The sequence below is a fragment of the Cydia fagiglandana genome, chromosome 2, assembly GCF_963556715.1.
Source record: "Cydia fagiglandana chromosome 2, ilCydFagi1.1, whole genome shotgun sequence".
Lineage (NCBI taxonomy): Eukaryota > Metazoa > Arthropoda > Insecta > Lepidoptera > Tortricidae > Cydia > Cydia fagiglandana.
In genome coordinates, this window is record NC_085933.1 from 6,713,479 (window position 1) to 6,740,137 (window position 26,659).

Sequence of the window (26,659 nt, forward strand, 5' to 3'; positions counted from 1 at the left end):
AACTCCGCGAACCTCATTAGCATGCACGTGAGTGAACTCTTATCCATGATTTAAATTTCGCGCGCCTGACCGCTGAACTACCTCAAACGCAACAATACCTCATAAAGAAAGCGCATCAAGCGACAGTACCCACCTAACACTCGGGCCGACGACGGCACTAAATCAATACAAGTCACCCCCCGCCCCACCCTCGAGCTGAGCTCCTACTTCTGTTCGGCTTTGTGGACGTGTAGCACGAGCGTGACGTCTTGGGATTTGCCCAATTGACAGCTCGATATGCGTTTTTTTTTGTTGTAATGGTAGTTGCAACTATTGTTTTTTTTTTTAGAATGGATTAAACTTTTTAGACGAAATTGCTTTCTAAAATTACTGATAGGTATAAGCGATGACCGTCATTGTAACATTTGTGTTTGTTAGAAGGAGATAAAATTTATCGGAGCTTTGTTAAGTTTTATGATGAGCGATACATTTTATAGGTTGCATTAGTTACATATGAGAGAAGAAAAAATTGACCTAGGGACGTGCATTTTTTTGTTAAATGGTTCTTGGAACAATGGGTAGATACCTACTAGTTTTTAAAAATTAGGTGCTTGTTTGTTTTTAAGATACCTCGATCTTCTGGTAACTAACTATACACACCTCGCCTTTTTATTAGGATTCTTATTTATGTTCTTATAAAAGACTTGTTTTAAACATGTTAAATATTAATACTTCTTGATATCAGATTACACTATTATTGATGCAAATATTAAGTCAAAACAAGAATTAAACTATTAAAATATCATTTTTTTATTGACCTGCGTAGCCCTTACTTTTACACAATCGAAGTCGTTTTTTCTATTTCCATTTCCAGAAAGGACTAAGTCTACTCGGTCGGCGTATAATTATCCGTAATGTTTCTACTAAGCGACTGTATAAGTAAATCAAACATGCGCCGCTATTGTTCGATTCGTGTAAGATTGATAAAGTTATTCGCGAGTGTGAAGGAGACAGATATCTATTCATCGCTTTCTATTCATAAATGTTTGTCAACTGATACCGTGTATATGTAAAAAATTCAGAATAAACATAGGAAAACCTTTACATTAGGAAGGAGATAGGTGAGTGGTATGATTTTCTATCATGTTAGGAAACGTTTAGAAAGCGGTTTTCAGTAAAATTGAAAAATTAATTGTTGCTTCTGGAGTTTTAAATGTACTGTAATCTCGCCTGGATGCCATCAAAAAGTTTTTGCGCGCTTTTACAGTTCGAAAACGATTTTCGTTCTATTAACATAACGTTTTAACCCTCTCGGGTTGTCTCGTTTTGAAACATAGCCCGTTTACAGCCCTGAAGGATTTTGGGGTAAGTAGGGGATGAGTTATAAGCTTTCTTACTTTTTTTCGACTTCGTAAAGTTGTTTTATAAGTACAACTAAATCACGATAATATATAGCTGAAGACTTCTAAACGCGTCTTTCTAAAGACGTATTTTATACCTATTTTAGTGAAGCTGGGCGATGAAATATTTTGAAGAGTTACCTGAAATGAGAAAAAAATGGAAGTTAGATAAGAAAAATACCAAAATGCAAAAAAATACTAATAAATATAAATTAATGTCAAAAATCATCATAAATAACTATGTAATACATATTAATTCTTATCAAAATTATCATCAACCATTTAAAACATATGGCAACGTTTTAAAACGATCTAATAGTTACGGCCTAAAAGCCTAGCACCCAGTTTTAAAAAGTTGAATGGGAACGCACCCTCCTAGCAATCATAAAATAAGCGTAGGACAAATATAATAAATCAATTGGTTACTTACACGAAGGCGTATTTTGTATGTTGGGTGATACTAATTTACGACTTTACATCTATGACATTAAGGTTGGTTTTGATAAAGATTAATAACGTTAAGATATTGGGTTGAAAAAGTAACGAAATTTCATCGAGACGCAAGGGCGACTTCCATCGATATTTGAATTTAATTTAGCACTGATTGGCGTCCCAAGCAAATTTAAAGTAATAAGTCAGCAAAGTGAAACCTATATACATAAAACAAAATATGTTACATCAAGTCTAAATAGGCATATTCTGGCATATAATTATACGATTATACGTATCTAAAGCCACTGGCCATTTCGATATAGGTACATAGTATGTCCAGCCATGAATTGTTTTCACCTATCTCCTGCCTTTTTAGTGTCATTGCCAAGTTCGCGATTTACAATTTCAGCGCTATATCAGTCCAAGCTAACTCTGCAACGAGTTGGCAATCGACAGAATTTGGAATTCCTATAAAACTGTGACGTTTAAAGTGACACTACCATACTTAGTCGCTGTAAGTTAGCTTAGACGAAGATCTAACGATTGTTGTAAAGTACTTTGTATTGGAATGTAAAAAGCTCCATGATTAATTAGTCAGTCATATTTTCACCTCACCTTCACCAATTGACGTTTTATGATGAAATATGAATCCATAAATAATATAAGAAAAGGAAATGCAACAGTGAACTAAGTTGCGCTTATACATATCCAGTACATATCCACTATCGATTTATTGTAGTTTTTGTATCGATAAAATGCTAAAGTTATAAATTGTCTATAACTACATGTTTTTAATATGATGTATTGATCGAATTATTTAAAAACGATGGTTACAGTGGGTCGGCAATTTTGTTTGACGTTGAAGGATTGTGTTGGTATGTCGGGGTAAAACGGCTGAGAGGAAACATTTTAGATTGATGTCATCAATTGTACCTACATTGAAATTATACCAAAATTCTATACCTAACAAATGGGTTAGTAAACTTTTTTGTCACGGACTGTCTGGTGATTTCTGCTAGGTAATTCATTAAACCGTGGTTTTTCGGCATTTAAATTAACTGATCATACATTTTTGTAGTACCTAATTAAACCCTTTTCATAAGGGGTCATCTAAGCTACCGAACCTGTTAGGTTAGTAAAACGTGGCACAACAGTTTTTCTTACAATATTGCTACTATTGTCCCTTGGCAGACAGACAGAATAACAAGATGATTTTTCCACCCAAATAGGTACGGGTACTCCATAGCAAAGATTTTCATTACAGAATATGAATGCAAAAATATACGAAAAAGTTCCAAAAACGGTAAACCATAACTTTTAGACGCCAGTTACTGTACTAATGACTCTGTTATTTAAATATCGCGTCTCAACCCAGTAGTTGTGTATGTAAATATTGACATGTTAAAATGTTAATTTGACTAACTACGCCACCATTAATAATACACAAGCGTGTATTAACTTTTTTGTATTTTTACACCCACTGCCAACGGCTATTTTACCATTCATTTTTAGGGTTCCGTACCCAAAAGGTAAAACGGGACCCTATTACTAAGACTTCGCTGTCCGTCCGTCCGTCTGTCTGTCACCAGGCTGTATCTCACGAACCGTGATAGCTAGACAGTTGAAATTTTCACAGATGATGTATTTTTGTTGCCGCTATAACAACAAATACTAAAAACAGAATAAAATAAAGATTTAAATGGGGCTCCCATACAACAAACGTGATTTTTGACCAAAGTTAAGCAACGTCGGGCGTGGTCAGTATTTGGATGGGTGACTGTTTTTTTTGCATTTTTTTCCGTTTTTTTTTATTATGGTACGGAACCCTACGTGCGCGAGTCCGACTCGCACTTGCCCGGTTTTTAAAACATACCCTGTCCTTGTGTCACCATTGACTGCACTAAGCTTTTACAAGAAAATATATGACGGTATAATATTTATTGTTTAAAGATGTTTTACTTGCCTACTAAATAAGTTAAGACACACACTGTAGGTACATGATTCAATTCGATTTAGTACCTATGTAATTATAATTCGATAGGTACTAATTATGGATCTATACAGAGATCATTATAAAACACTTTCTCACATTTTAAGTAGGTAAGTACTTACCCACTTCATTTTCTTTTGATCCTTTAGGAACTGCTTATTAAATTAGACACAGACTTTGACTGATTACTTTACCAATCTACAATATACAAATAGCATTGTTAATGGTTTTATATTTTTTATGCCATCAGATATATTGGAGCGAAAACATCTGAACGTGCACTTTAATGCCTCGACAATAGAGGCGTGTTCAGATATTTGTGAGCGCCTTTGTCGCTCCGATATATCTGATGGCAACTGTACAACTTGAGTGACCATGCTTTACTGAGGCATCTACAGCATTGTTGTGGAAAAAGTTTGCCATCGTCGAGAGCGCCATCCAATCGGCTTAACCTGGCGGTCGAATTCCACATTCAAGTAGATATTCTGTAGATCTGTAGCTGTATTAGATTATCTCTCTCTCTGTGGTAGCTCCCTCATGACTGAGTATCATGGTCATCGGTGGATGTGGATGCTCCACACCTGGTCTTTATGATCTGCCTCCAACGGTGCCTGTTCATCGCGTCTCTGACAACCGAGCAAAAGTTGGTTGAGGATGGTATTAGATTATACTCTTAGGAAATTAAATTGATTTAAGTTTTCTATGAAATAATTGAACTGATTCTACATTAGGGCGGTGTGGCCGGTCGGGGGGCGATCGTGTTTCGCGTGTTCACCGTCCCGGATTATCGCCGCCTTAACTCACGGTCTAAACGCTGGGTCGGGGGCATAGTGGGGCAAATTACAGGTTCGGACATGTTAAAATTAGAGGACTAGAGGAATTGGTGACGGAAATTACATTAAAATAAAAACGTAAATAATACCTTTATATTGTCAGCTTTTACTCAACTTGAAAAAACAATGGGTTTTTCTCTCAAGTGTTTGTTACGTGGACGTTTTATTGCACGCTTTACAGCCAAACTTTGATTGGAATGAATTTAACAATTAAATTGTAAAAATCATTTTTTATTAAATAGACACGATATGAGAGCTTGATACACTTTGTCATTTCATATATTTGCTTATGATTCGGAATCTAAATAATTTAAATGGAATGACATCACCTGGCGTCATGGTATTTTATTAGAAAAGAAAGTAAAAAGTATTTTCTAACATATGTAAGGTTTAAACTGTACTGTATTGTATTGGACACTATTAGCTTCCTTTTCTAAACTTGTTGCTATTCTGGCAAAAGACAAACACGTAACGAATTGTACCGCGTCGGTATAAAACAAGATGTTTCATTTTGTCTTCCTTTATTTCTACTTGCCTTTACCTAAGCCTTTAAATAGGTATTTATGTTTTATTAGTTACAATTTTCCTATAGACCATAGAGTGCTATAAGGAAATTTTGTATTTGGAACAAAGCGAATCCTCCCCGTGTGCCGCCAGCCCAACGCAGCCGCGATGATATAATCAGATTCCGTCCACGATACTCCTACACTTATATCTATATAGCCGGCTAACAAGCACTTTTTAGCCTCCCCGCCTTAGATAGCCCACGTCGTGACTGCGCCACGCTAGCACTGCTTATAATTACTGGGGCTACATGATTTTAGTTTCATCTGATGTATGATAAATTGTTTATTTGAAAATATAATGAGTAGAAAAATCTATGTAGAATATTTTGTTATAATATCAGACAGTAGTTGAATTGGTATTTTTAATTAAACTCATAAACATGGCCATAAACAGTTTCTTAACCTACGGCTGCGAGCGGTCGACCGTTTGAAAAACGCATACGATTTGATTGGTGACTTCTGAATTCGTTTAAGTACTAATTGTGTCGCCATTATTTATTATGACATTTCTCGATTTTCCTTGCGTGGTCTAGTAAACGTTGTGGTCTTTAGGGGAGGGCTATGTCCAGCAGTGGACTACTATAGCCTGATGATGATGATGAGGATGATAATGATGTCTAGTAAACAAAATACAATGTGGTCTGTGGATTAAATGTTTTATGTACTTACATATAATTACTTGGCCCGCCTGTGAATTTTACAATGCTACAGGCATAATTTTTACTGTCAAACGATGAATGTTAAAATGCCGTTAGGTGCTATACGTAAATTTACATGCACCATGCCAAACACCAACCTTTTATTTTATTTTATTTTTATTTATTGTTCAGAACACATACAGTCATACATTAAAATAGAGATTTAACAACAAACATGTAAACATTAAAAGATACAAAAGCGTTTTGCGAAGAGAATATAAGTAAAACATAACTGATAATACTACTACGTAGTAATTACTACTACTACATACTAATTAATAATAATTATAGTCATAATTTATTTTATCAACAGCAGTTTGGATCTCGGCTTTTGTTTTTATATTTAACTACTAAGCAAAAGATAATATTAACTTAACCTTATTATCTATCTCATTAGACAAACATTGTAATCCAATACACATCCAAAATTCAAACGCCACATCCTCGTGACGGGTAGGTGCGGCATGGGACCGAGAGGGTGACACGCTGTTATTATTAGTTTTTTGTCCCCGCTCTCCCCACTACTCGCTCGCGGCCATTTTGGCGTTAGAAACGGTTTTTGTGCGTTTTTTGTCGAGAGATGAGTTTTTGTGGCGATTGGCGGGATTTAATTTAAGTTTGAGTTTGGAACGTTCCGACGTAAGTGTTGTAAAAACAATACTCCATTGCTCAGTTGGTGACTGAAAATTAAACAGAATTATTAACTAACTCATGTACATATTAGGTTTTGTGTTAATGCGCTGGCTTAAATTCATTTACGACAACCACTTATTATATTATTGACAAAATAAGAAAAGTCGTAAATTGGATACAGAGAGAGGAAGTATCAGATAGGTAAGTATATAGGTACCTACTTATTAATTAAATTACCTATATGAATATATAGGTATGTCCCTAACTATATTTTATATGACTTAAAACTCTTAAAAAGTAATTTAAACATAAATTACACTAAAATATAGTATAAATATTAACGCAGATATTGATTTAGAAAAAAAAGTTTTTAGTATTAAGTCAATTCGCAAATAGACCTTACTTTTTTCTAGAAGCTTCCGCAAATTGCCTTACTAACAAACAGCAAAATTTTTCAATCTTCCTTTAAGCGATATAGGACTTAACACACTTACCCATGACATTTGTTGCAATCCATTATACACTATGTTTTAAACCGTAACATCACTTTTTTCACTTGTTAATAGATTTATCACATCAAAACGCTCAAAGCCCATCGAACCCATTCAAAAGTTGCATAACCGTAATCACAACCCATCCATCGACTTTTATGTCGATTTCATTCCAATATCGTAAGCCAGTTAAGCTATATCGTAAATCGGACTCGCTAACGACCCGTGTACCCACTGAATTTTAATACAGCATTTATCATTTTATTTCAATGAATCCACCGTTTCAACGCACCTTCACCGAGCGGCCGAAAAATTTGTACTAAAATCTATGACGATCGCTTCGGCAGTAGTTATTGAAGATGTCATTGTTTTTGAACAAAAGTTACGTAAAAACAGCGACAATTTCACACAAAACTTCGCTTTACGCATGGACCTTGAAATGTTTTGTTTATAAACAAAAGTGTTATGCAAGAGAACAGCCAGGTTTATGGCTCTTTTACGAGATAAAGCGTTTGTTTTGGGTCGTAAATAAGGCAACAGGTACGCCAACGGGACTGGAATTCCACCAGTATAAGTAGGAACACCGATACCATACACTGCCTATATAGTTACGAGTTTTACTATGTTGGTTTAGCTTTGGCAATGGGAATAATAAGGACCCAATATCGCGGGCGCTTTCACTTTCGCGTATTATCTTTATGCATTGATCTTTTACAATGCAATGTTGTTTAAAACAGGCTACTGGAATCGGGCGGCGAACTCAGAGATAGCAACGAAAATGTAAACAAAAACGCATCGCAACAGACCCGCGAATTATGGTAACATTCCATTTCTAACCGCAGCTGCACTACCGGTACTGAACGCGTCGCTGTCATTGTCAATTTCCATAGTAAAATGAACAGTAGTGCAGCTGTCGTTGGAAATGGACTGTCACCTTTACGTTATTTAGCTATATTTTAAACAATCTAAGTTCAACTTGAAAAAGATTGAGTTTGCGAGTGTTATTAAGGTGCATTGGGGTAAATTCGAAAGCGGGGTAATTTAAAAAACTAATATCTACTAAACCAGAAGCACTTTATACTTTGGCAAAACTTACTCTACTGCAACGCTTACCCAGGGATCTTGTTTCGTGTTGCTTTTACAGTATAAATTGCTTCTTTTAGTAGCAATTTTAGTGTATTTGCAATTTTTAAAACTACTTTTCTTTCGATGTTATCCCACAATCCAAAGATCAGCTATTAAAATTTTGCATAATTATTGCTACGTGTGCCTTTTTTTAAGCGACCTTTTACTTGTACTGTATATTATATTAGTATATAATCCAGTGTTAAAATACCGTCAAAAATGGTGTAGTTAAAAAGTACATAGTTAATACAAAAATATACCAAAACACTACATAAGTATTTGGAACTTGTTTCGGTTGCGTGATTCTGAGCTTCAGTTCATTTGAAGTCGAAATCTTTCGTAACAATGTTGACAAGTAAATAATAAAGATGTATAATGGCTCCTCTACACGATAGGCCAACGCCGGCCACTGCAAGGGACGCAGCCATGCGTTAGAATATCACTTGCTCCCTCTAACGCATAAATGCTTCCCTTTGGAGTGGCCGGCGCTGGCCCATCGTGTAGAGGAGCCATAAGATTGCGCCAACAGGCGTCTCACGGTATCCATACATTTTGTAAAGTGATTTATCCTCAACTTAAGTTTTAAGTTAAAAAGCTTGACGGTTAACACCTGAATACATAGTTATCAAGGTGCCTTATATAAAATTGGAGATGAAATCCTTTGTGTGTAGACTAATATAGGCACCTATATTATACTCGTATATAAGCTGTGTGGTATTTCACTGTTAGTAAAATTTAGCTGTAATTAACTTTCCATTTAATTTTATGTTAAATAAAATAAAATTCTAACCGTTTAACAAATGAATAGGTCAAATAATAAATTAAACAAATCTGTAAAAAATACAAATATTGTATGATTTACAGAGGAGGCCAAGACTCATTTTGGTTCACCGCGCCAACAAAGTAAGTAAGTAAGTATGATTTAAAGTATATGCATTACGTGCCATCTCGATTTCGCTGCGTGTCGATAGGTAAAAGGCGACTACCAGTAGATGGGCATTTTCATTTAATTTTAGATGAGTTTGACCTGATAATGTAACAGCTGTATTGTACGTAGTAAAACTATACATAGTAATTTATTGTAATGTATTCTTGACTAATTGCTATCTTTGTCTTTTGTATTCTTATTACTATCTTTGTCTTGTGTATTTATTAATTTTGTTGTTAATTCTCTTGTTATTCATGTTACCTGTCGTGATTGTTTCACCGAATGGTCTTATCGGAAGATCAGCGCTGGAAGTCGCCAGCAACATGCTGAGGTGAGACCATTTCGTGGCACTTTCTCTTTTTTATGTTTCTCTGTTTAGTATAAGTTTTTTATTTTGTGTTTGTGCTTACGAATAAAATTATTTCTATTCTATTCTATTCTAACTTGTACAAGTTAAGCGCGACTTAAGTCGTGTTTCAGTAACGTCTAACCGTTTCATTCCTGACAAAATGTATGGGATTTGACATTGACCGTCAGTTTTGTAACGATTGTTAACCGGCCGTTAAAGGTGTTCAATTAAGTGAAAATGCCCAGATATGGCAATCACCAATCTTTACTAATTAGCTGTCTTTGGTAACAACAACGCAGTAAATAACCGCTCCCGGCGACCCACCTACAAACTAGTAATTGAAGAGGTCGTATTATGAATAATATTTGGGCGTCGTGACGAGGGGCTCGAATCGATACGTAATTATAGAGTGAAAACGTACTAACCCTCATAAATATTATATCCAGGGCGCGCCCGTGGCGGCAATGACATAGATCGTATGTACTTGACGATTAGCGGCCTGATTCGAATTTTAAGGGTACGTCTAAAATTTGCTCGTATCTTAAAGTTCGAATCAGGCCGAATGACTATTCTTTAAGTTTAGACTATTATGACTGATTTATTTAGCCGAATTTGTAAAACACAATTGTGGAAACGCACTAATCCTGATAACTATTATATTTCGATGAATACAAATAGATAGAAAGATTAGAAAGAGACAAACCTATATAGATTGCATTGACTTGATGTCATGGAGGACTATACTTTAAAGCCCAGATTAACAGTTATAACCTTATAGCCTTACCGGTGTAATATAATAAAGAGTGAAAACATACTAAGGTAACCCTCATATTTAATAATATTATATCCAGGGCGAGGCGGGAGTGGCTGTAGCAGCAGCGACATAATATGTAGATCATATGGACTTCGTGTCTGGAAGAAGAAGCCATAACCGTTCAAGACAATAAGGATGGAAATGAATAAACCCTTATGAGACTTCATAATCATAACTCATAAATATTATATCTAGGTCGAGATTGGTACAACCTACACCCATGCAGGAAGGAACATGGAATAGGCCATACAGACTTGCATAATGCATATCTCGGCATTCTGTACGTTTTATGCATAGGTAGATTAGGTAGGCATAAGTTCCAAAACTAAAAAAAACATTGCGGGGGGTATAAAGTGTCGCACAGAGAGGTAAATAAAATGCCCGAACCGATGTTTTTGACGTTACTGCTTGCTATAATAACTTGGGGTCGAGAGCTCAAGTTTTAACACTCAATACCTATGCCAAGGTATTCTCATTAAATAATAAATTTGTATAAAATATACAATCTAATTTCGTTAAAATAATATATCTTCTAATTAGTACCTATGATTTTAAGTTACAAATGCAAGCCTATTTGTTTCGTTTGTCTACGATGTCAGCCGATGCTCGTTTAGAGACGACTGTGTTGACGTCATTGTACGGATTTAAAAGTAAAATATACGAAGCGTTTCCATGCTTTTGATGTTTTATACACATACATAAATGTAAATATGTATTGTACTTTTGAGCAATTTCCAGTAGGTAATCATACGCTGCATTTACTTAATCTGGGCCGATTTTTATTTTGTTTTCTATATTCTTGTTCTGTATTAAGTTATATAAGCGCAATTTCACCGTATATGTAAAAAAAATCTTACACCGAGTTACGAAAAAGTATGGTCTTTTCGTAACATAACGGAAAATTGTTTACTTTTGTTCGGACAAGTTGTGCACAGGTCATTTCATATTTATCCCGCTCAAAGTTAGGAGATTTAAGCCGTCTGTCATTTTTATAAAATCTGACTTTATCTAAATCTGATGAAAAACAATCAACAACAAAATAAAATCGGCTCATCTTATTGTATTTAAACAGTTTGTAATTCATAATTGAAGCTGAAACATGCAATGGGTAACAACAATTAATAACGTTTGTTTTAAAGCTAATGGCCACTGTCTTGTTAATTATTGGCCTATTAGAAACACATATTTCTACAACTGCCATTAAATTACATAATTAGTTAACGTAATTAAACAAATTACTTTCATCATCAAAACATTAACTCAAGCGCCAGACCATTAAGCGACAACTCAAAAGTTCCCTAAACGACCAACAAAATGAAACCTACGGATTCATGTACCAACTAATTTGTTAAATTGAATTCCTTTACTTAATAACACAAACGGGTCTACCGCGATATAATTTCATTGTTTTTACCCTAAATTCCGACGTTTCAGCTGAGTTGCATCAGCTGTGGTCACAGAAAGATTAAATTATATCGCGGTAGACCCGTTTGTGTTATTAAATTTGTGTACAAAACGCGAGAGTTGAATTCCTTTATTTTCTTTATAGTTGTAAACATTAATTTTGATGTACTACCGAACAACTTGGTTCCGGACCCAGTGTGAAACCTTTTCAAATGCTACGTCATTTACATTACAAGTTTTTTGTCAAAAAAAAAAACTTTTTTGATACGAGCTTTTATCGCCGACTGTATGTTTTTTAATAGGCAACACAATTCTAACAAACCCAAACACAATTAAGTTGCGTTGTTTTATCACAGAGTTCTTCTCCTAGTTTTCTCCTGTCTCCATCATCAAAATTATCTCGACGGTAGCATAATATTGATTCTTCATCCAATTTACGTATGTGTGCAAATTTTAAGCTTTATCGGAAACCGGGAAGTGAATCAAATTTAACTTGCAAGATTTGATTACAGTCAGACAGGAACTAAATAAACTAAATAAATTATAAACTAAAAGCTTGAAAAGGAAAAGCATTATGACACTTGCTGTGAAAACGTTATGGCTCCTCTACACGATGGGCCAACGCCAGCCACTCCAAGGGACGCAGCCGTGCGGTAGAATGAGATAGCAATATCACTTGCTCCCTCTAACGCATAAATGCGTCCCTTGGAGTGGCCGGCGTTGGCCCATCGTGTAGAGGAGCCATTATATGGTGGGCCAGTTTGTTAGAATTTACAAGCTCGCATATGTGTATGCAATTAAATGTTCACATTAAACCGGAGAGCAGACAAACGACTTCCATGGACGTAAAAATCGACCGTGAAATCGATTAGAGTCATATTCAATTAGAGAGTTCGTTAGAGATTTTTTACATATTTAACGTATATTTTAATTGGCTGTGATTGTTCCACTTTTGGCGATTAGTTCCGATGAAGTGGATACACTGGGTGGATAAACGTTTGTTGCTTGTCGGATCGAGGTTTAAGTCACGCTACCATAATATCTATTTTATAAGCAATTAAGATTAGACGGGGCAAGGGAAACACTTGTGGAAAATCCTCATACTGTTCCTTTTGCTCTTACTTCTATTAACCCATATACCAATTAAAAATTATACCTAACAAAAATATTGAAAAAGCACCCATTTTTGTTATTATTTTATAAGACGAATCCTTATTCATGGAGGCAACTTAGATGACCTCTAAATCTTGTTTAGCTATTGGGAGTTTCTGTTCCCAATATGTATACTTATGTAATATGTGTAATAGCAAATAATAATTGTCATAAGTTATCTAGTCAGGTGCTAAATTACATCATCTGAATGAATTGTAAATATCTAAATTTAATGCGGTCAGTAATAAATAGTCAATTTGTCACCTGATGAGATATACGACAAAAGTCATATAAAAGTTGTCTTAAGCAGTAAATGGAGACTAAAACATCAAGTAATTATTCTATTTTGTAAGTATAATAAGTATCGTGTGAGCTGCCCGCATTGCGGAGGGGTCAATCGTTTATTAAGGAATCAGACAAAAACAAAGGATGCGGTACTTAGTCTATAGGGGCCTTTTAACTTTGCGTCTGCCAAGAACCTAATTCTTACTGACAACTGGAATTCGTTTTTAATGTGTTTTTCGATATGAACGAAACGTTAAAGTTGGTTTACACGAGTTCATTTTATAAGTTTTCCTACATAGAGTTGAACAGAACAGAGTTAATAAGTTTAGATTTTAATTATAAGCCTAGCCAGACACATTTACGTATTTCATCTGTATGATTGCATTTAATAATGACGGAAAGAAAAAAAAATATTCTATGGAAAATGTCATGTGTTTTCAGTGTATTGGGTATTTATTTGTTGTTCGGTAATAATTATTAGGTCCAACGATATAACGTAATTATTACCGTAATAAAGGTAGCAATAACAACCGGTCATCATCGGTCAAGACTCTAGACATCCGAAGGATTAAGCATCTGCTCCAAGAATCCAAAGTAGCATCTGTTCTTGCGTCTCCTTCACAAATACATGCCCGCGCGCAAGCCAACGCACCAAGCAGATGTTCAGTCCTTCACAAAAACAACAATCCATATTGAACTTTGTCACAAAAACAATACAGATCAAATTACATTGGTGAGTGGTGAGCGATGGTTAACTTTTTTAACTAAGACTTAGATTATGTTGTTCGAATTTTAAATTTGGCGGCGTTTTAGGGCCTGTGGTAGATCATAGATAGCGCTAAACGGGTCATTACGACCCTTCCTACCCACAGGTATATTGCAGTAATGTGATGCATTTGTCAGAATAAGCGGCAGCGTTTTTTAAATGTTTTTGGCGCTATTTTATTAGATGTCATTAGTCATTCGAACTCCTTGAATTAAGTTATAGATCCGTGCGCTGGTATTAGGTACTAAACCCAAATTGAGTATATTTACTAAAATAGCGGTTTTATTCCGATATTATGAGATCGGATTTTAGTTTTATCTGACGCCGTATTGATTAAGATAAGGGGATAGTACATATTACTAAATAATGTTCAGTAAAACTGTAGTCTACTCCAGTCTAGTAAGGTAACAGCAATGGACATTTCAAGAAGCTCTCCCTTCGTTCATACGAAATAACAATACAACGATTTAAGAAATAGAGTGGGAAACCCCTAAGGGCTCCTGCTAAGCTGCTTTCCCATAAATTGAACATCGACCACTTATACGCAGAAAAACAAAAAGTTTCACAAACCCTACATACAAAATTAAACTCTCACAAGTCAATTATAAGATTGGTTTTGGTTTGGAGGTTTTCGGGGAAGAGTAATGTTTTACTCCACTTATTTGATACAAGGGGAAATGAATAAATATGTATATGTACAACTCAATCATTGTAAGCTTTTTAAATCTTTTGTAACTACGTAGCATCTGGGTTCTTTGAAACTCTACATAGACGGAACAAATAAGTATTATAGACCAAAAACTACTACTTATTGAAAGACCTACTTTTATTAAGGACACTAGTTGTTTTAATTAAGACACTAATCAAAACCCCCCGTTGCAAACAATTGAATGTACCTGCTTAAGGAACATATAAGAATAAACTTCTACTAAATTAGTTTCATTAGGTAGAGTCAGCATCAGAAGTTGCTAAGCGGGTGAGGTGTTCAAAATTACCTTGACACGCTCTTATTTTCTTAACAATAAATAAGTCATCATCATCTCAGCCATAAGACGTCCACTGCTGAACATAGGCCTCCCCCTTGGACCTCCATACGTGCCGGTTGGAAGCGACCCGCATCCAGCGTCTTCTGGATAAATAAGTAACGTCAATATAATTTTGAACACCTCGCCCGCTTAGCAACTTCTGCTGCTGCATGTCCCTACCGATCAATATTTTTATTTTTACCATCATTCTTGCAAACAGCACTAACTTTTTACCATTCTAAATAACTCCGTTCGCTTGCACTCAGTTCCACTACCCCTAACCTCTGCACCTATTGTATACTTAGACAATAGTTCACATTTAAATCAATCGGCCTCCCTGTTGTGCCTGCAGAAGACTTATTTCTTTGACCCTCAAATTTGGTAGGTAATTTAACTTTTCCCCTCCGAATAGCATTTCATTTACCTCTTCAACCGATACGCAGTGTGGGACGAACTAATCTGGCATAAGGAATGGAGTAGAGAAGACGTTAGATGAACTGACTACAGTCGATAAACGTTAAACATTCGTGTCTATTTAATGTAATCTCATAATAATATTACTTACCTACAATAATGTTTAAGATATTTTGTAAAAAAATATAGGGACATTTAATATTGACGAACACGTTTATTTCATTTACTTAAGCCTACAGCTTACAAAAAACTCGTAATGAAATGAGATCATATTAAGAAGAATTAAGTAGGTAATAAATGCTTTCGTTCCACCTTGCGTTCCCGGCGTTTTGAAAAGCATGTAATTTTTTAATGATATCGGTTGCTTTTTTGATAATTATTGATTCATTAAAGACCACACGTATGGCGCTGCAAAAACTGCTCGCACTGACTGTGCGGGGCTGAAATCCAAGGATGCTACAATCATTATTTGAGGTACATCACGTCTTTTGCATTTTTATTATAATATTGCTCATTACTTAAAAAAAGGATTCCAGCAAAAAAACACGTGTTAATAGTTAACAAATACGGAATTTTTATTGCATATTTATGCTTGTATTGATTAATTGACAATTGACAGAGCCATTTACCTCTGAATGACCCAAATCTATTCGCGTCCGTCTAACTAAGCTATATTTAACACTACACTTATTTAACATTTTCACTTTATTTTCATGGTGACACTTCCACACTACTTATGTCGCTTGCCAAGTCAGTGCAGAATTAGCTCGGACTGTCTCCATTATTAAGCCATATTTTAATTAAAATTTTATTAAAACACAGACTCCACTGTGTCCCTTGTGCCGATAATTCCCTCCATTGATTCGTAACGCCTCCCGCGCCACGCTACAATGCTCGCGAGTGAGCCCGACATTCGCCATTGTGTCTATGCCCCGCTTTCCGCCATGTTATTTATGTCATAGAGCAAGAGCGTGTTGAAAAGCTTGTGTAGCTCGGGAAATTAGACGGTCTTACGGCTTACATGAGTTGTGGCTACCGAGTTGAGGGCTCACTTTATAGGTCACAACAAAATTAGGTTTAGGTTATGGATAGAATATAAATTACTTTCTTGGCCTTGAAAGATTGACTAAAGAATAATTCCCCTTAAATCGATTCAACGACCATCCATATCACAAAATGAGACAAATTATTAATGCAAGCAAGAAGACTAAAAAGCAATCAAGTTTAGTAAGCTGTTCTTAATGTAAAATACTAACATAAAATATAATATGTCACTAATTACATTAACGCATATATGTACATATTTAGAAACAAAAGTTTTTCTCACAATTTTTTTTTTTCTTATCCTTTAAAGTTAGTAATACGTTGTAAGTAGGTAAAAGAAAGAAGCTGACAGATTCAACCTTACAAGGGCTTTGTCATTCTTTATTCTTGCAAAGTCACTTTTGACTAAATGTTTATGTTGCGTTGAAACAAAGCGTATCGGCCACGTCGGCATTTTTGTCTATTATGTGTACTGAAGACATAAAGCATACTCATGAATAGAAATGAAGTCAACCGCTGAAGGGGCAATACACGAGTATGTGGCCGTCGAGAATAAACAATTATTTCCTCGCAGTGCAGGGGGCAGCGCGTGGCTGCGACGCGGGGGCTCCGCTCCGGGCCCCAAGTTTGTGAGAACGGAACGGGAAATTCAGAATTATATCAGATCCATGGGAAATTTGGAAAATTATACCGTTAAGTTGTTGATTAACATATCGTAAGTTGTAATATAAATTAATGTAACAGTCAATTGGCGGTTTATAGGAATTCAGAAGGCCAAACTCTATTTCAGTAAACAGAAAAGGTATAATAAAATTAATAAAGTTTAATGTATTCTTTTGCCACGATGTTAAGGATACCTTGTTATTGTTAGATAGGAAGGTATATTTGATTTGTGTTTCACGTAGCAGCAACGTTAATTTAAGTCTTATGCCTTGAAACCCTCGCATCGCTCAAGGTTCTGTTTTTTAGGCTTTAGCTTGCTTGTGTATTAGCATTAAAGGTTAAACAACAACTTTGCCCCCTTATTAAATAAATAAATATTAATTACTTGTAACCGATTCCGACATAGTGCATTTTTTATCGCTTAGGTATTTTGTTTATCCGGGTCCAATTGATGTATTGCATTTTATAACGCTTTTGTATGATCACTGGCAATAAACTTAATGTAAAATAATTATAATTAACTATACATTATTGTAACTGTGCACATTTGTAAACAATGACCATTAAGGCAAAGATTGACGTGCAAGTTTAACACGGAATTGTAACTCATACCTATTTATTTTTTCAGATCTGCATTGATGCATTACATTTTATAACGCATTTGTGTGATGCGTGGCAATGTACTTAATGTAAAATAACTACATTATTGTAATGTCGTACGCTTATCAACAGATACAGTGGAGATTTGGTAAAGATTTATATATGTGATTAGGTGATACACACCCATTTTTAGGGTTCCGTAGCCAAATGGCGTATAATATAATATATCCGTCCGTATGTCACAGCCACTTTGTTCCGAAAGTATAAGCACTATACTGTTGAAACTTGGTAAGTAGATGTATTCTGTGACCCGCATTAAGATTTTCATACAAAAATAGAAAAAAAACAATAAATGTTTAGGGTTCCCCATACATAGAACTGAAACTCAAAAATTTTTTTTTCATCAAACCCATACGTGTGTGGTATCTATGGATAGGTCTTCAAAAATGATATTGAGGTTTCTAATATCATTTTCTTCTAAACTGAATAGTTTGCGCGAGAGACACTTCCAAAGTTGTAAAATGTGTGTCCCCCCCCTGTAACTTCTAAAATAAGAGTATGATAAAACTAAAAAAAATATATGATGTACATTACCATGCAAACTTCCACCGAAAATTGGTTTGAACAAGATTTGGTAAGTAGTTTTTTTTTAATACGTCATAAACCGTAAACCGCAATTTTATTGTGTTACTTGCTGTTACGGAACCCTTCATGGGCGAGTCCGACTCGCACTTGGCCGCTTTTTTTCTCAGGTCATGATTGTATTTTATAACGATTATGTCAAGCAAAAAAGAAATAATAAAAGATGAGTCGTAATAAAATTATTATTCCCTACACATTATTATAACTTTGCACGCTTGTCAACAGAAACAGTTAGTTCAATGATTTATGTGTTGTTTAATGATTTTAACACAGGCAATTGTAATTATTAGGTACATACATTTATTACTAGTTTATAATAATGTCCTATTGTTATTTTTCTCACGATTTTATGCATATTCATTTTATATTCTTACATTTAACATATGTTGTAAAAAAATACTTTTTCTTCACTCAAAATTTTCAGCATCACCCTTCTCCACGCAAGTCCACGAGCACCGCTGCGCCACCGCTACCGAATCTGATCACTGACCCATGAACGAACAGAAAGGAAATTTTCTCCTACCAAAGAAAACACGGCCTTATAAATAACTCTATCGACCCCACTCCTACATCACCCTATGACAAAAGAGTTATCGGTGCGTTGAAAACAAAATGGCAAAGTGATTTATATGAAACGCCGCATTAGCTGCGTATTGTGGCAAATATACTTTTCGGCAACCTGTACATGTGTTATATTTATTTTTGTGTGTCGCCACAAATTTATACCTCTAATAGTCCTCGTCGCCGTGTCCGACGATGGTGACTCCACACATCAAATTTCCTAATTAACAACATTTGGATGTTATTAATTAAGAACTTGGAATGCTCTAATATGACTTGCGAAGCCAAACTTGGTTTTGAAAATGCGTTTAATGGCGAGCAATGGAGCTGGCCGGCTGAGTTGTAGGTGGGTATTCTATTTAAGCGACCAATTTTTTATATGTTTAAGTAAAGTAATAAAAGATACATATTTCTTTTGTACTATGTTGTGGAGTTAAATAAATGTATTTTTCTCTTCTTTCTATATTAATCAGGTGTTGAAAGCAGTAGGATATAAAAACGTGTAAAGATGTAAATTTTCTTTAGGGCCAAAAGTTAATGTGACGCTGATGGTTTGTTAAAAAAGTTCTAAAGTGTTGATGAAAGTTTTACTACCATGGTCAGGATTTTGCCATGTCAGTACTAGAAGAATAGACAATAAAGACCTAAGAATAAATTTGTTTTTCATATACCTACAAAGACTTCCTTCATCGGGATTACCTACTTACCTTAATAATAGTTTATATTATTATATCATTTTTTTTTATCAAACTTCTCATCGACAACCCGAAAAAGATACCTGTACGGCCTGATTCGAATTTTAATTTTAAGATACGTCAAAAATTTGCTAAAAATACAACATGGATCGGATATGTCTTCAAACAAAAACGTCACTTTTGACATTGGCATATCCGATCCATACCGTATCTTGAGCAAATTTTTGACGTTCGAATCAGGCCGATAAAGTAGTACTCTTGTCTCATGTTTTATTCAAAAGGGTAGTTACAATTACTTTACTATGGTCGGTACTTTGCGTAGCAGCTAGACTATAATATTTGCATTCGTATATAAGCTTAGCCATAAAGCATCACAACAAGACGACTGCACGCTGGTACATAAATCCACTCGACGAAGATTAGGAGCGAGCAAGTGAAGCCAAAACTCGATATTGGGTGAATAATCGTCGCCACTACCGGCGCGGCGGCCGGCCGGATGCGGCAGATTTATACCCGGGTACCTACCCGGTACGGACGTAGCCGTGTACCGGCCTGTGACGGTATGTAATGGGTACGTGCTCAGTTCTAGCGGAGGTGTACGCAGTGCTGTCTTAGGTGTTGGCAGAATTTTTTTTGTGACGATAATTATTAAAGCAAAAAGCAGGTAAGACTGAAACGCGATATTCGGGAAATAATTGTTGTCACCACCTTCTGGCGCGGTGGCCGGCCAAATGCATATTTATTATCCGGGTACCTACCGGGTGCGGATGTAGCCACGTGTATGAGTGTGACAGTATGTAGTAGGCACGTGCTTGTTGTAGCGGAGATGTAAATAAGCGCGTAGCGCGTAGTTAAGGATGCGGATGCGGACATAGAATTGAAATACCCGTAGATAAGTTGGCGGCGCACTATTAGCTCACCTGAGGTCGCCTATGTCCATGAGCGGCGATGACTGCTTCCCATCAGGCTTTGCTTCCGACTACATAAAAAAAGATACCCGGACTTAGTGTAGGTAGAGGTATAACATTTGAACCACGACAAATCGAGGAACATCTTACCGCAATGATTGCGGCCCTTACCGCAATGAAACCTGTAGTCGTCCACAGGGACGCGAGACTGTCGTTATGTATTGGTAGGGTGGGTTGTTCGTTCGAGCGGTTTTAAGATGTCTACTCGCCTCGGGCAAAGTATCTTAAAACCTTCTTAAAACCGCTCGAACAAACGACCCACCCTACCAATTCATAACGACAGTGCCCCGCATCCCTGTCGACGAGTACAGCCTTCATTGCGGCCCGATATGTCCACTCGCCTTGGGCAGATATTTATGGCCTGGAAACGTCACGGGCTCTGTTATAGAATAAATCATCTACGTTTGTGATGTCTTCATTTGGGATCCGGATTTGTGGCTTAGGGGCAAATGACTGGACTAAGTTAGACATGTATAATTATATATGCATATGATAAAGAATGAACCATTATTTTAACGGCGCGATTCGGGAAATGAATTAGAGATGCACTAGATATGAAATAGTACAGATATGTGACCTTCCACGGCAAAAGGTACCATTGCCCCGGTTGAATAATGGAGCGGCGTTAATAATAGCGTAAGCGACAGCCGCCATAAGGTACTTTTTGCCGTGGAACGTCACATATCTTTACCATTTCATATCTAGTGAAGTCAGTCTAATTCATTTCCCGAATCGCGCCGTGAATCATTATCTCGTTATTAATTTATTATGTTTCTTAGTGCAAAGGGTTGAAATGACGGTAAACAATAAAAATATTTGACTAGGTTTCGTTTTATATAAGCTTTCGTAAATTAACCTATAAATTAGTATTGAATTAGTACCTGTGACATACTTTTTGATCATCTATTACTAAAAATGCTTAAAAAAGTAGTAAATAACACAAAAAAGGCCGCGAAAATAGTTTGTTGGCCTAAACAAATCATTATGCGTAATACCTATGCAAAAAAATTAAATACATCAGTATATGTAGTAGGTATGTTAACAGAGGAGAATGAGGAATACACCGAAGAAGAAGAAGAACTAAGATAAACCGTAATAGCAGGCAGGTTGTAGTTTAACATGCATAAAATCTAAATAATTAAACACCTCATAAAATGTATTGGACCATAAGACGATAACAGTAATGGAATTGTAAGTTACAATAATTATACCACTAACATTAACAATTTTAAAAACCTACTTAAGTATTTTATAGGCAAGTAATTCTACTTAGTTTATTATATTATGCAAGTATTTACCATATGTAACATACATGTAAGTATCTTATTCATGCAAGAATGACCACTTCTATATACAAACGTAGTCCACATTTTCCATTCTGTATAGGTATTTAGATTTTGGTGTTCTTTTTATATAATTTTATGAATATTGATGTAGATATGCTCTCAATTTGAGTTTTTAAGTCATATTAAAACATAAATATATCTAGTTGAAAATTAATAAATTATGTAACTCTAAGTATAGTATGTATATCAGCAATTTAAACCAATTCCGATGCAGTTTTAGATTGCATATGAAAATTGTACAATTAGGCCACTGAGACAAGTTTGCAATGATTTCGATAGCACACGCAGTGCAAGTGTTATAAAGGTCATAATTTCATAGAAGTTTGACGTTTTAATACCAATAACAGTTGCAATGCGCGTGCTATCAAAATCATTGCAGACTTGTCTTGGTCTAACTCTAAGTATGTAAGTATTTAATTCACCGGAACCAAAATAATTTTAATTTTGACGACCGGTCTGGCCTAGTGACCCTGCCTGCGAAGCCGATGGTCCTGGGTTCGAATCCCAGTAAGGGCATTTATTTGTATGATGATACAGATATTTGTTCCTGAGTCATGGGTGATTTCTATGTATTTAAGTAAGTATTTGTATGTTATATATATTATATCGTTGTCTGAGTACCCACAACACAAGCCTTCTTGAGCTTACTGTGTGACTTAGTCAATCTGTGTAAGAATGTCCTATAATATTTATTTATTTAATTTAGTAATTCAGAAAAGAATCACAATTGCACAACAAAAATTGACAAAGAGACTTTCAACATAATGTCTTTAAGCTACCGTTCCATTCAAATGCAGGTAAGTCAAAAACTACAAAACACTACAAGAGACAGGTAAGTTCACGAAATTTACGACTTTTATTGTTACCATTGTTATTAACTTACAATACGGAAGGACTCAAATGTTTATGCGATTTTAAATTTGCATGAATTTAGCTTTCACTTTTCTTTTGAGGATTAGAATGGAATGTTGCGTAAACTACTTTTTGCATTTTAAGATGACTATTGTCGATGTATTTTAAAACTCGCTTAATGTTATTAATAGATAAGAGCGGTTTCGTAACTCGTTTTTAGTCCATTTCTAATGCAATTACGTTTTAAGATTATTTTAATTTATAATATCTGGATTAAGTTGTTATAATATTAAAAGGTTTGCTAAGGTAATTAAAATGACAACTGTTGGCAATAAATTAAAAATAATTTGTTACTATTAAATAATAAACTTGATTTTTAGAGTTCCTTACCCGAAGAGTAAAAACGGGACCCTATTACTAAGACTCCGCTGTCCGTCCGTTTGTCTGTCTGTCTGTCACCAGGATGTAGGTAACTCACGAACCGGGATAGTTGAAATTTTCTCAGATGATGTATTTGTGTTGAGGCTATTAAGTATAACAACAAATACTTACTAAAAACAAAATAAAATACTTAAATAATTTAAGTGGGGCTCCCATACAACAAACGTGATTTTCTAACCGTTTTTGTGTAATGGTACGGAACCCTTCGTGCGCGAGTCGGACTCGCACTTGGCCGGTTTTTTACTCGTATCATATGTTTAACAACTATGTATTAAACTTTTTAATTAAATGCATATTAAAATCAAGATAAAACGAATTGACTTGACGAAGAAGCTTTATAAGCCAAATTTTTAAGCACCGCTGACTAGCGCCATCTACAGTTTCACCCTTACATCGCTTTGTCGCATCTAACACAACCCTCACTCACGTCGACTCGAACCATTTACAACCCCCGAGCTACCCCAAAACGCGAAAGCTTTCGCCATCTACGCAGCGCCATCTCAGGGATGGAGCACGAACTTCCAAAAAAGCTCGCAGTTTCATAAAAGTTCCGCGCTCTGCCGCCGCGGCAGCACCATCTGAAAGCTTGAATGAAATATTTGGCGCGTTGGAGAATAAATCTTATGTGTCAAGGATAGAGTTGTTTTCGGGTTGTAAGTTTTTATCGGTGGGCAGAGTATGCAGATTAACGGGCTATTACATGGTAATTTATATGAAAGGAATGACCACTTTGCGGTGTAGTGCATCGCTGAACGTTTATACGGACCCTGACCTTATGTCGTCAATTTATGGCGAGCCGTTAAACTCTTTTATGTAACAGCTGGCGTCTTAGCACAGTAACCCCGTTTGTTAGGACTTTCACCTTTTGATAACCAAAAATAATGTAACTGCCGTATTCGAACTTCAAGATATTCACAAGAGACGACACGTACTAGATCCATTCTAGATACGTTATAGTTTATATATCAACTAGTTCTCTTTTGCAGCGCAATTCGGGCAACCAATGTCACTTATACGTTAGAGAGAGTAAGATACCTATTAGATGTGAATTAGATCTCTACGTCATATCCTGTGGAAATCGTTCAAGAGTATCTCCAGAATCGCGCAAATGTCAAATTTGACAGGTTAGACCTTAAACATATCGTTATCGTATCTTGTAGATGTCTAATAGATGTCTATTTCAAAATCCGAATCGGGCCCCTAGAAAGGATATGAATTAGATGTGTCAGTGTCAAAAGTGACTTTTTGATTGAAGAAACGTCACATTTGACACTAACAATCTAATCCATGTGGACATATTTCAGAAAATTTCTGTCATATTTTGTAGGGGGCATCGATATTTTCCATTTCCTCATGAAAGATTCCTTTATTTCCTGTGAAATTTTCCTTAAATTTCTGACATGCTTTTCAACTGTTTTGAAACTTTCCGCAACTTGCACACTGGCAAAATTTCAACGACGTTCCATATTTAAGTTTTTTTTTTAATTTTCGAGTAGGTACCTACATAATATGGAATTTTATGTGGTCAATGACTTTATTACGGTATAGTTGATACCTAGTTCATAATGAGTTGTTTTATTTAGTTTACTACTTGATGAATAATTATATAGTAAAAGGTAATTTAAGTTTAGTAACAGCATAAATTTTATAGTACATACGTTATTCTTAAAAAAACAATCATATAAGTCGTAATTAATTAAATACCGCTAGTTTATTTATTTTTAATTACCTATAATATATCTTCATAATTTAGTGTGGATCATTAATTGCACACTTTATTTCTAATGTAATCATACTTGGTCTGAAAAACTACTACTAAACAACTACTTAAAGCAATATATTCACTTTCAACATTCATCATGACATTTCATTTCATCATTTCATCAACATTCTTACCATGCGATGCATTGGCAAGAATTATTCACTGAAATTGTATTATCATCATTAAAACCTGGATTTTTTTTTCATAATCCTTAATCCAACGCCCATTAATGTCACTAATTATGATGTATTGACAACATTAAAAAAGTCTGTCACAACTCATTACCAAAGAATAATCAATATAATCATCCAGAGTTCAAATTAAGCGCAGTAACGAGATATTACAATATTTTTCGCAAGCTTATCCAAAACACCGCCGCCTCTTTACAGTTACAACCTTATTACACAACATTTAAGTTGTATTTCCAACAACACAACACAACAAGATACGATTTGTTGAAAGTAACGTCAAAATGTACGGAGCTGGTCGATTCGCGTGCCAAAAACGGCCGAATACCAAAATCGGCGCGGTGTACTTTGAAAATCGCATCGTAAGTCTCATCGCGCTCCCTCTCATTGTAAATTACTATGAGTGAAAGAGGCAGCGAGATATGACGTTTAAGGTTGGATGTTGTAACAGCTTTTTGTCGGCAATGTCACCTGCGGTGTCTCGTTGTCGGCATTACTAATAATGATCGTGCCATCAATTAAGTATTAACTTAATCGCTTCCATTGATGAATTACGTGGAACAAGGAATGGGACAGCTCGACGGATTATGTTGAGATATGTAAGAGGTGAAACTATGAGTTGTTATCAATGAATTGCGCGGGTTTTTGTCGGCTTCCTTAGAGCATATTATCATTATATTCGATTATATAGCAATTATCAGTAACTAGTGGGTATTTAATAAGTAGTTACATTCCAATTACAAGTGATATAGTCACAAATTGAATAATTATCAGAATATACAGGTTTGATACCTAGGTGCAAACCTGTGGCCCTAGTGAATAAGGGTACAAGTCTCAGGCAGCGCAGGAGCAAACGGGTGTAAGTTCCACGTAACACTTATGCCCTTTTACACCCAATTTGTGCGAGACTTGTACCCTTTTTCACTAGGGCCACAGAATTTAACATTTAAGGGGGTGATGCCTAGCTGAAGTATTTTTGATCATTTTTAGGTTTATATGTTTTGGACGAAACTTTTATTAGGTACCTAATTTAAAATGAACTTTAAGAACTACCTGAAATTCGACCGGTTTATTTTATTACGTAAGAATAAGTCTAGTATCACTGTGTGTAGTGTGGAAATCACTGCTTATGATCCTTCGAGATGGTCCTTTAATAAAAATCCATGACAACCCCTTGAATAACAGCCAAAAATATACTCAAAATACTTCTTTAAACTCTTGTTAGAAAATAATAAAATTATTAATTTTCTTATTGTAGGTATTAAGCTGATTGTCGAGGCGAGGATCCCCAAAACGGGCCGAAATACGTCGATCAAATATTACCTATACATGGAGTAAGTAACCCGTTTAAATTAATTATAATATAAGTACTCAGAACACAACCAAAAATGCTTAAAAACTTCTCAATAAACCCAATTTAATTAACCAATCCTAAAAATAGAGCGTTAATCCTAGGTGCGTACGCGCAGCCCCAATCGTAATGGCAGCGCGATGGCAGCGCCGGATAGCATTGTGCGCGCGCCGCGATCGCGACACCGATTGCGAGCGCCTGTCGCGTCTGTCGCCTCCGCTGCTATCGCCTTCATCGCACGCAAATTATAATCGATACCATT

At 35.6% G+C, this 26,659-nt stretch overlaps 1 protein-coding gene across 4 annotated transcripts in view; it reads right to left on the minus strand.

The window, feature by feature from the left end:
- Positions 1-26,659, minus strand: part of LOC134674822 (homeotic protein antennapedia-like) — a 238,640-nt gene that overhangs the window by 105,378 nt on the left and 106,603 nt on the right. Inside the window, exon 1 of one of the 4 annotated variants that reach the window (XM_063533003.1) lies at positions 1,478-1,494. The exons of the other annotated variants lie outside the window; for them this stretch is intronic. The gene's annotated coding sequence lies outside the window, so the exon portion shown is untranslated. Of the gene's footprint in view, positions 1-1,477; positions 1,495-26,659 lie in introns of those variants that run through there. 4 annotated transcript variants of the gene reach the window in all.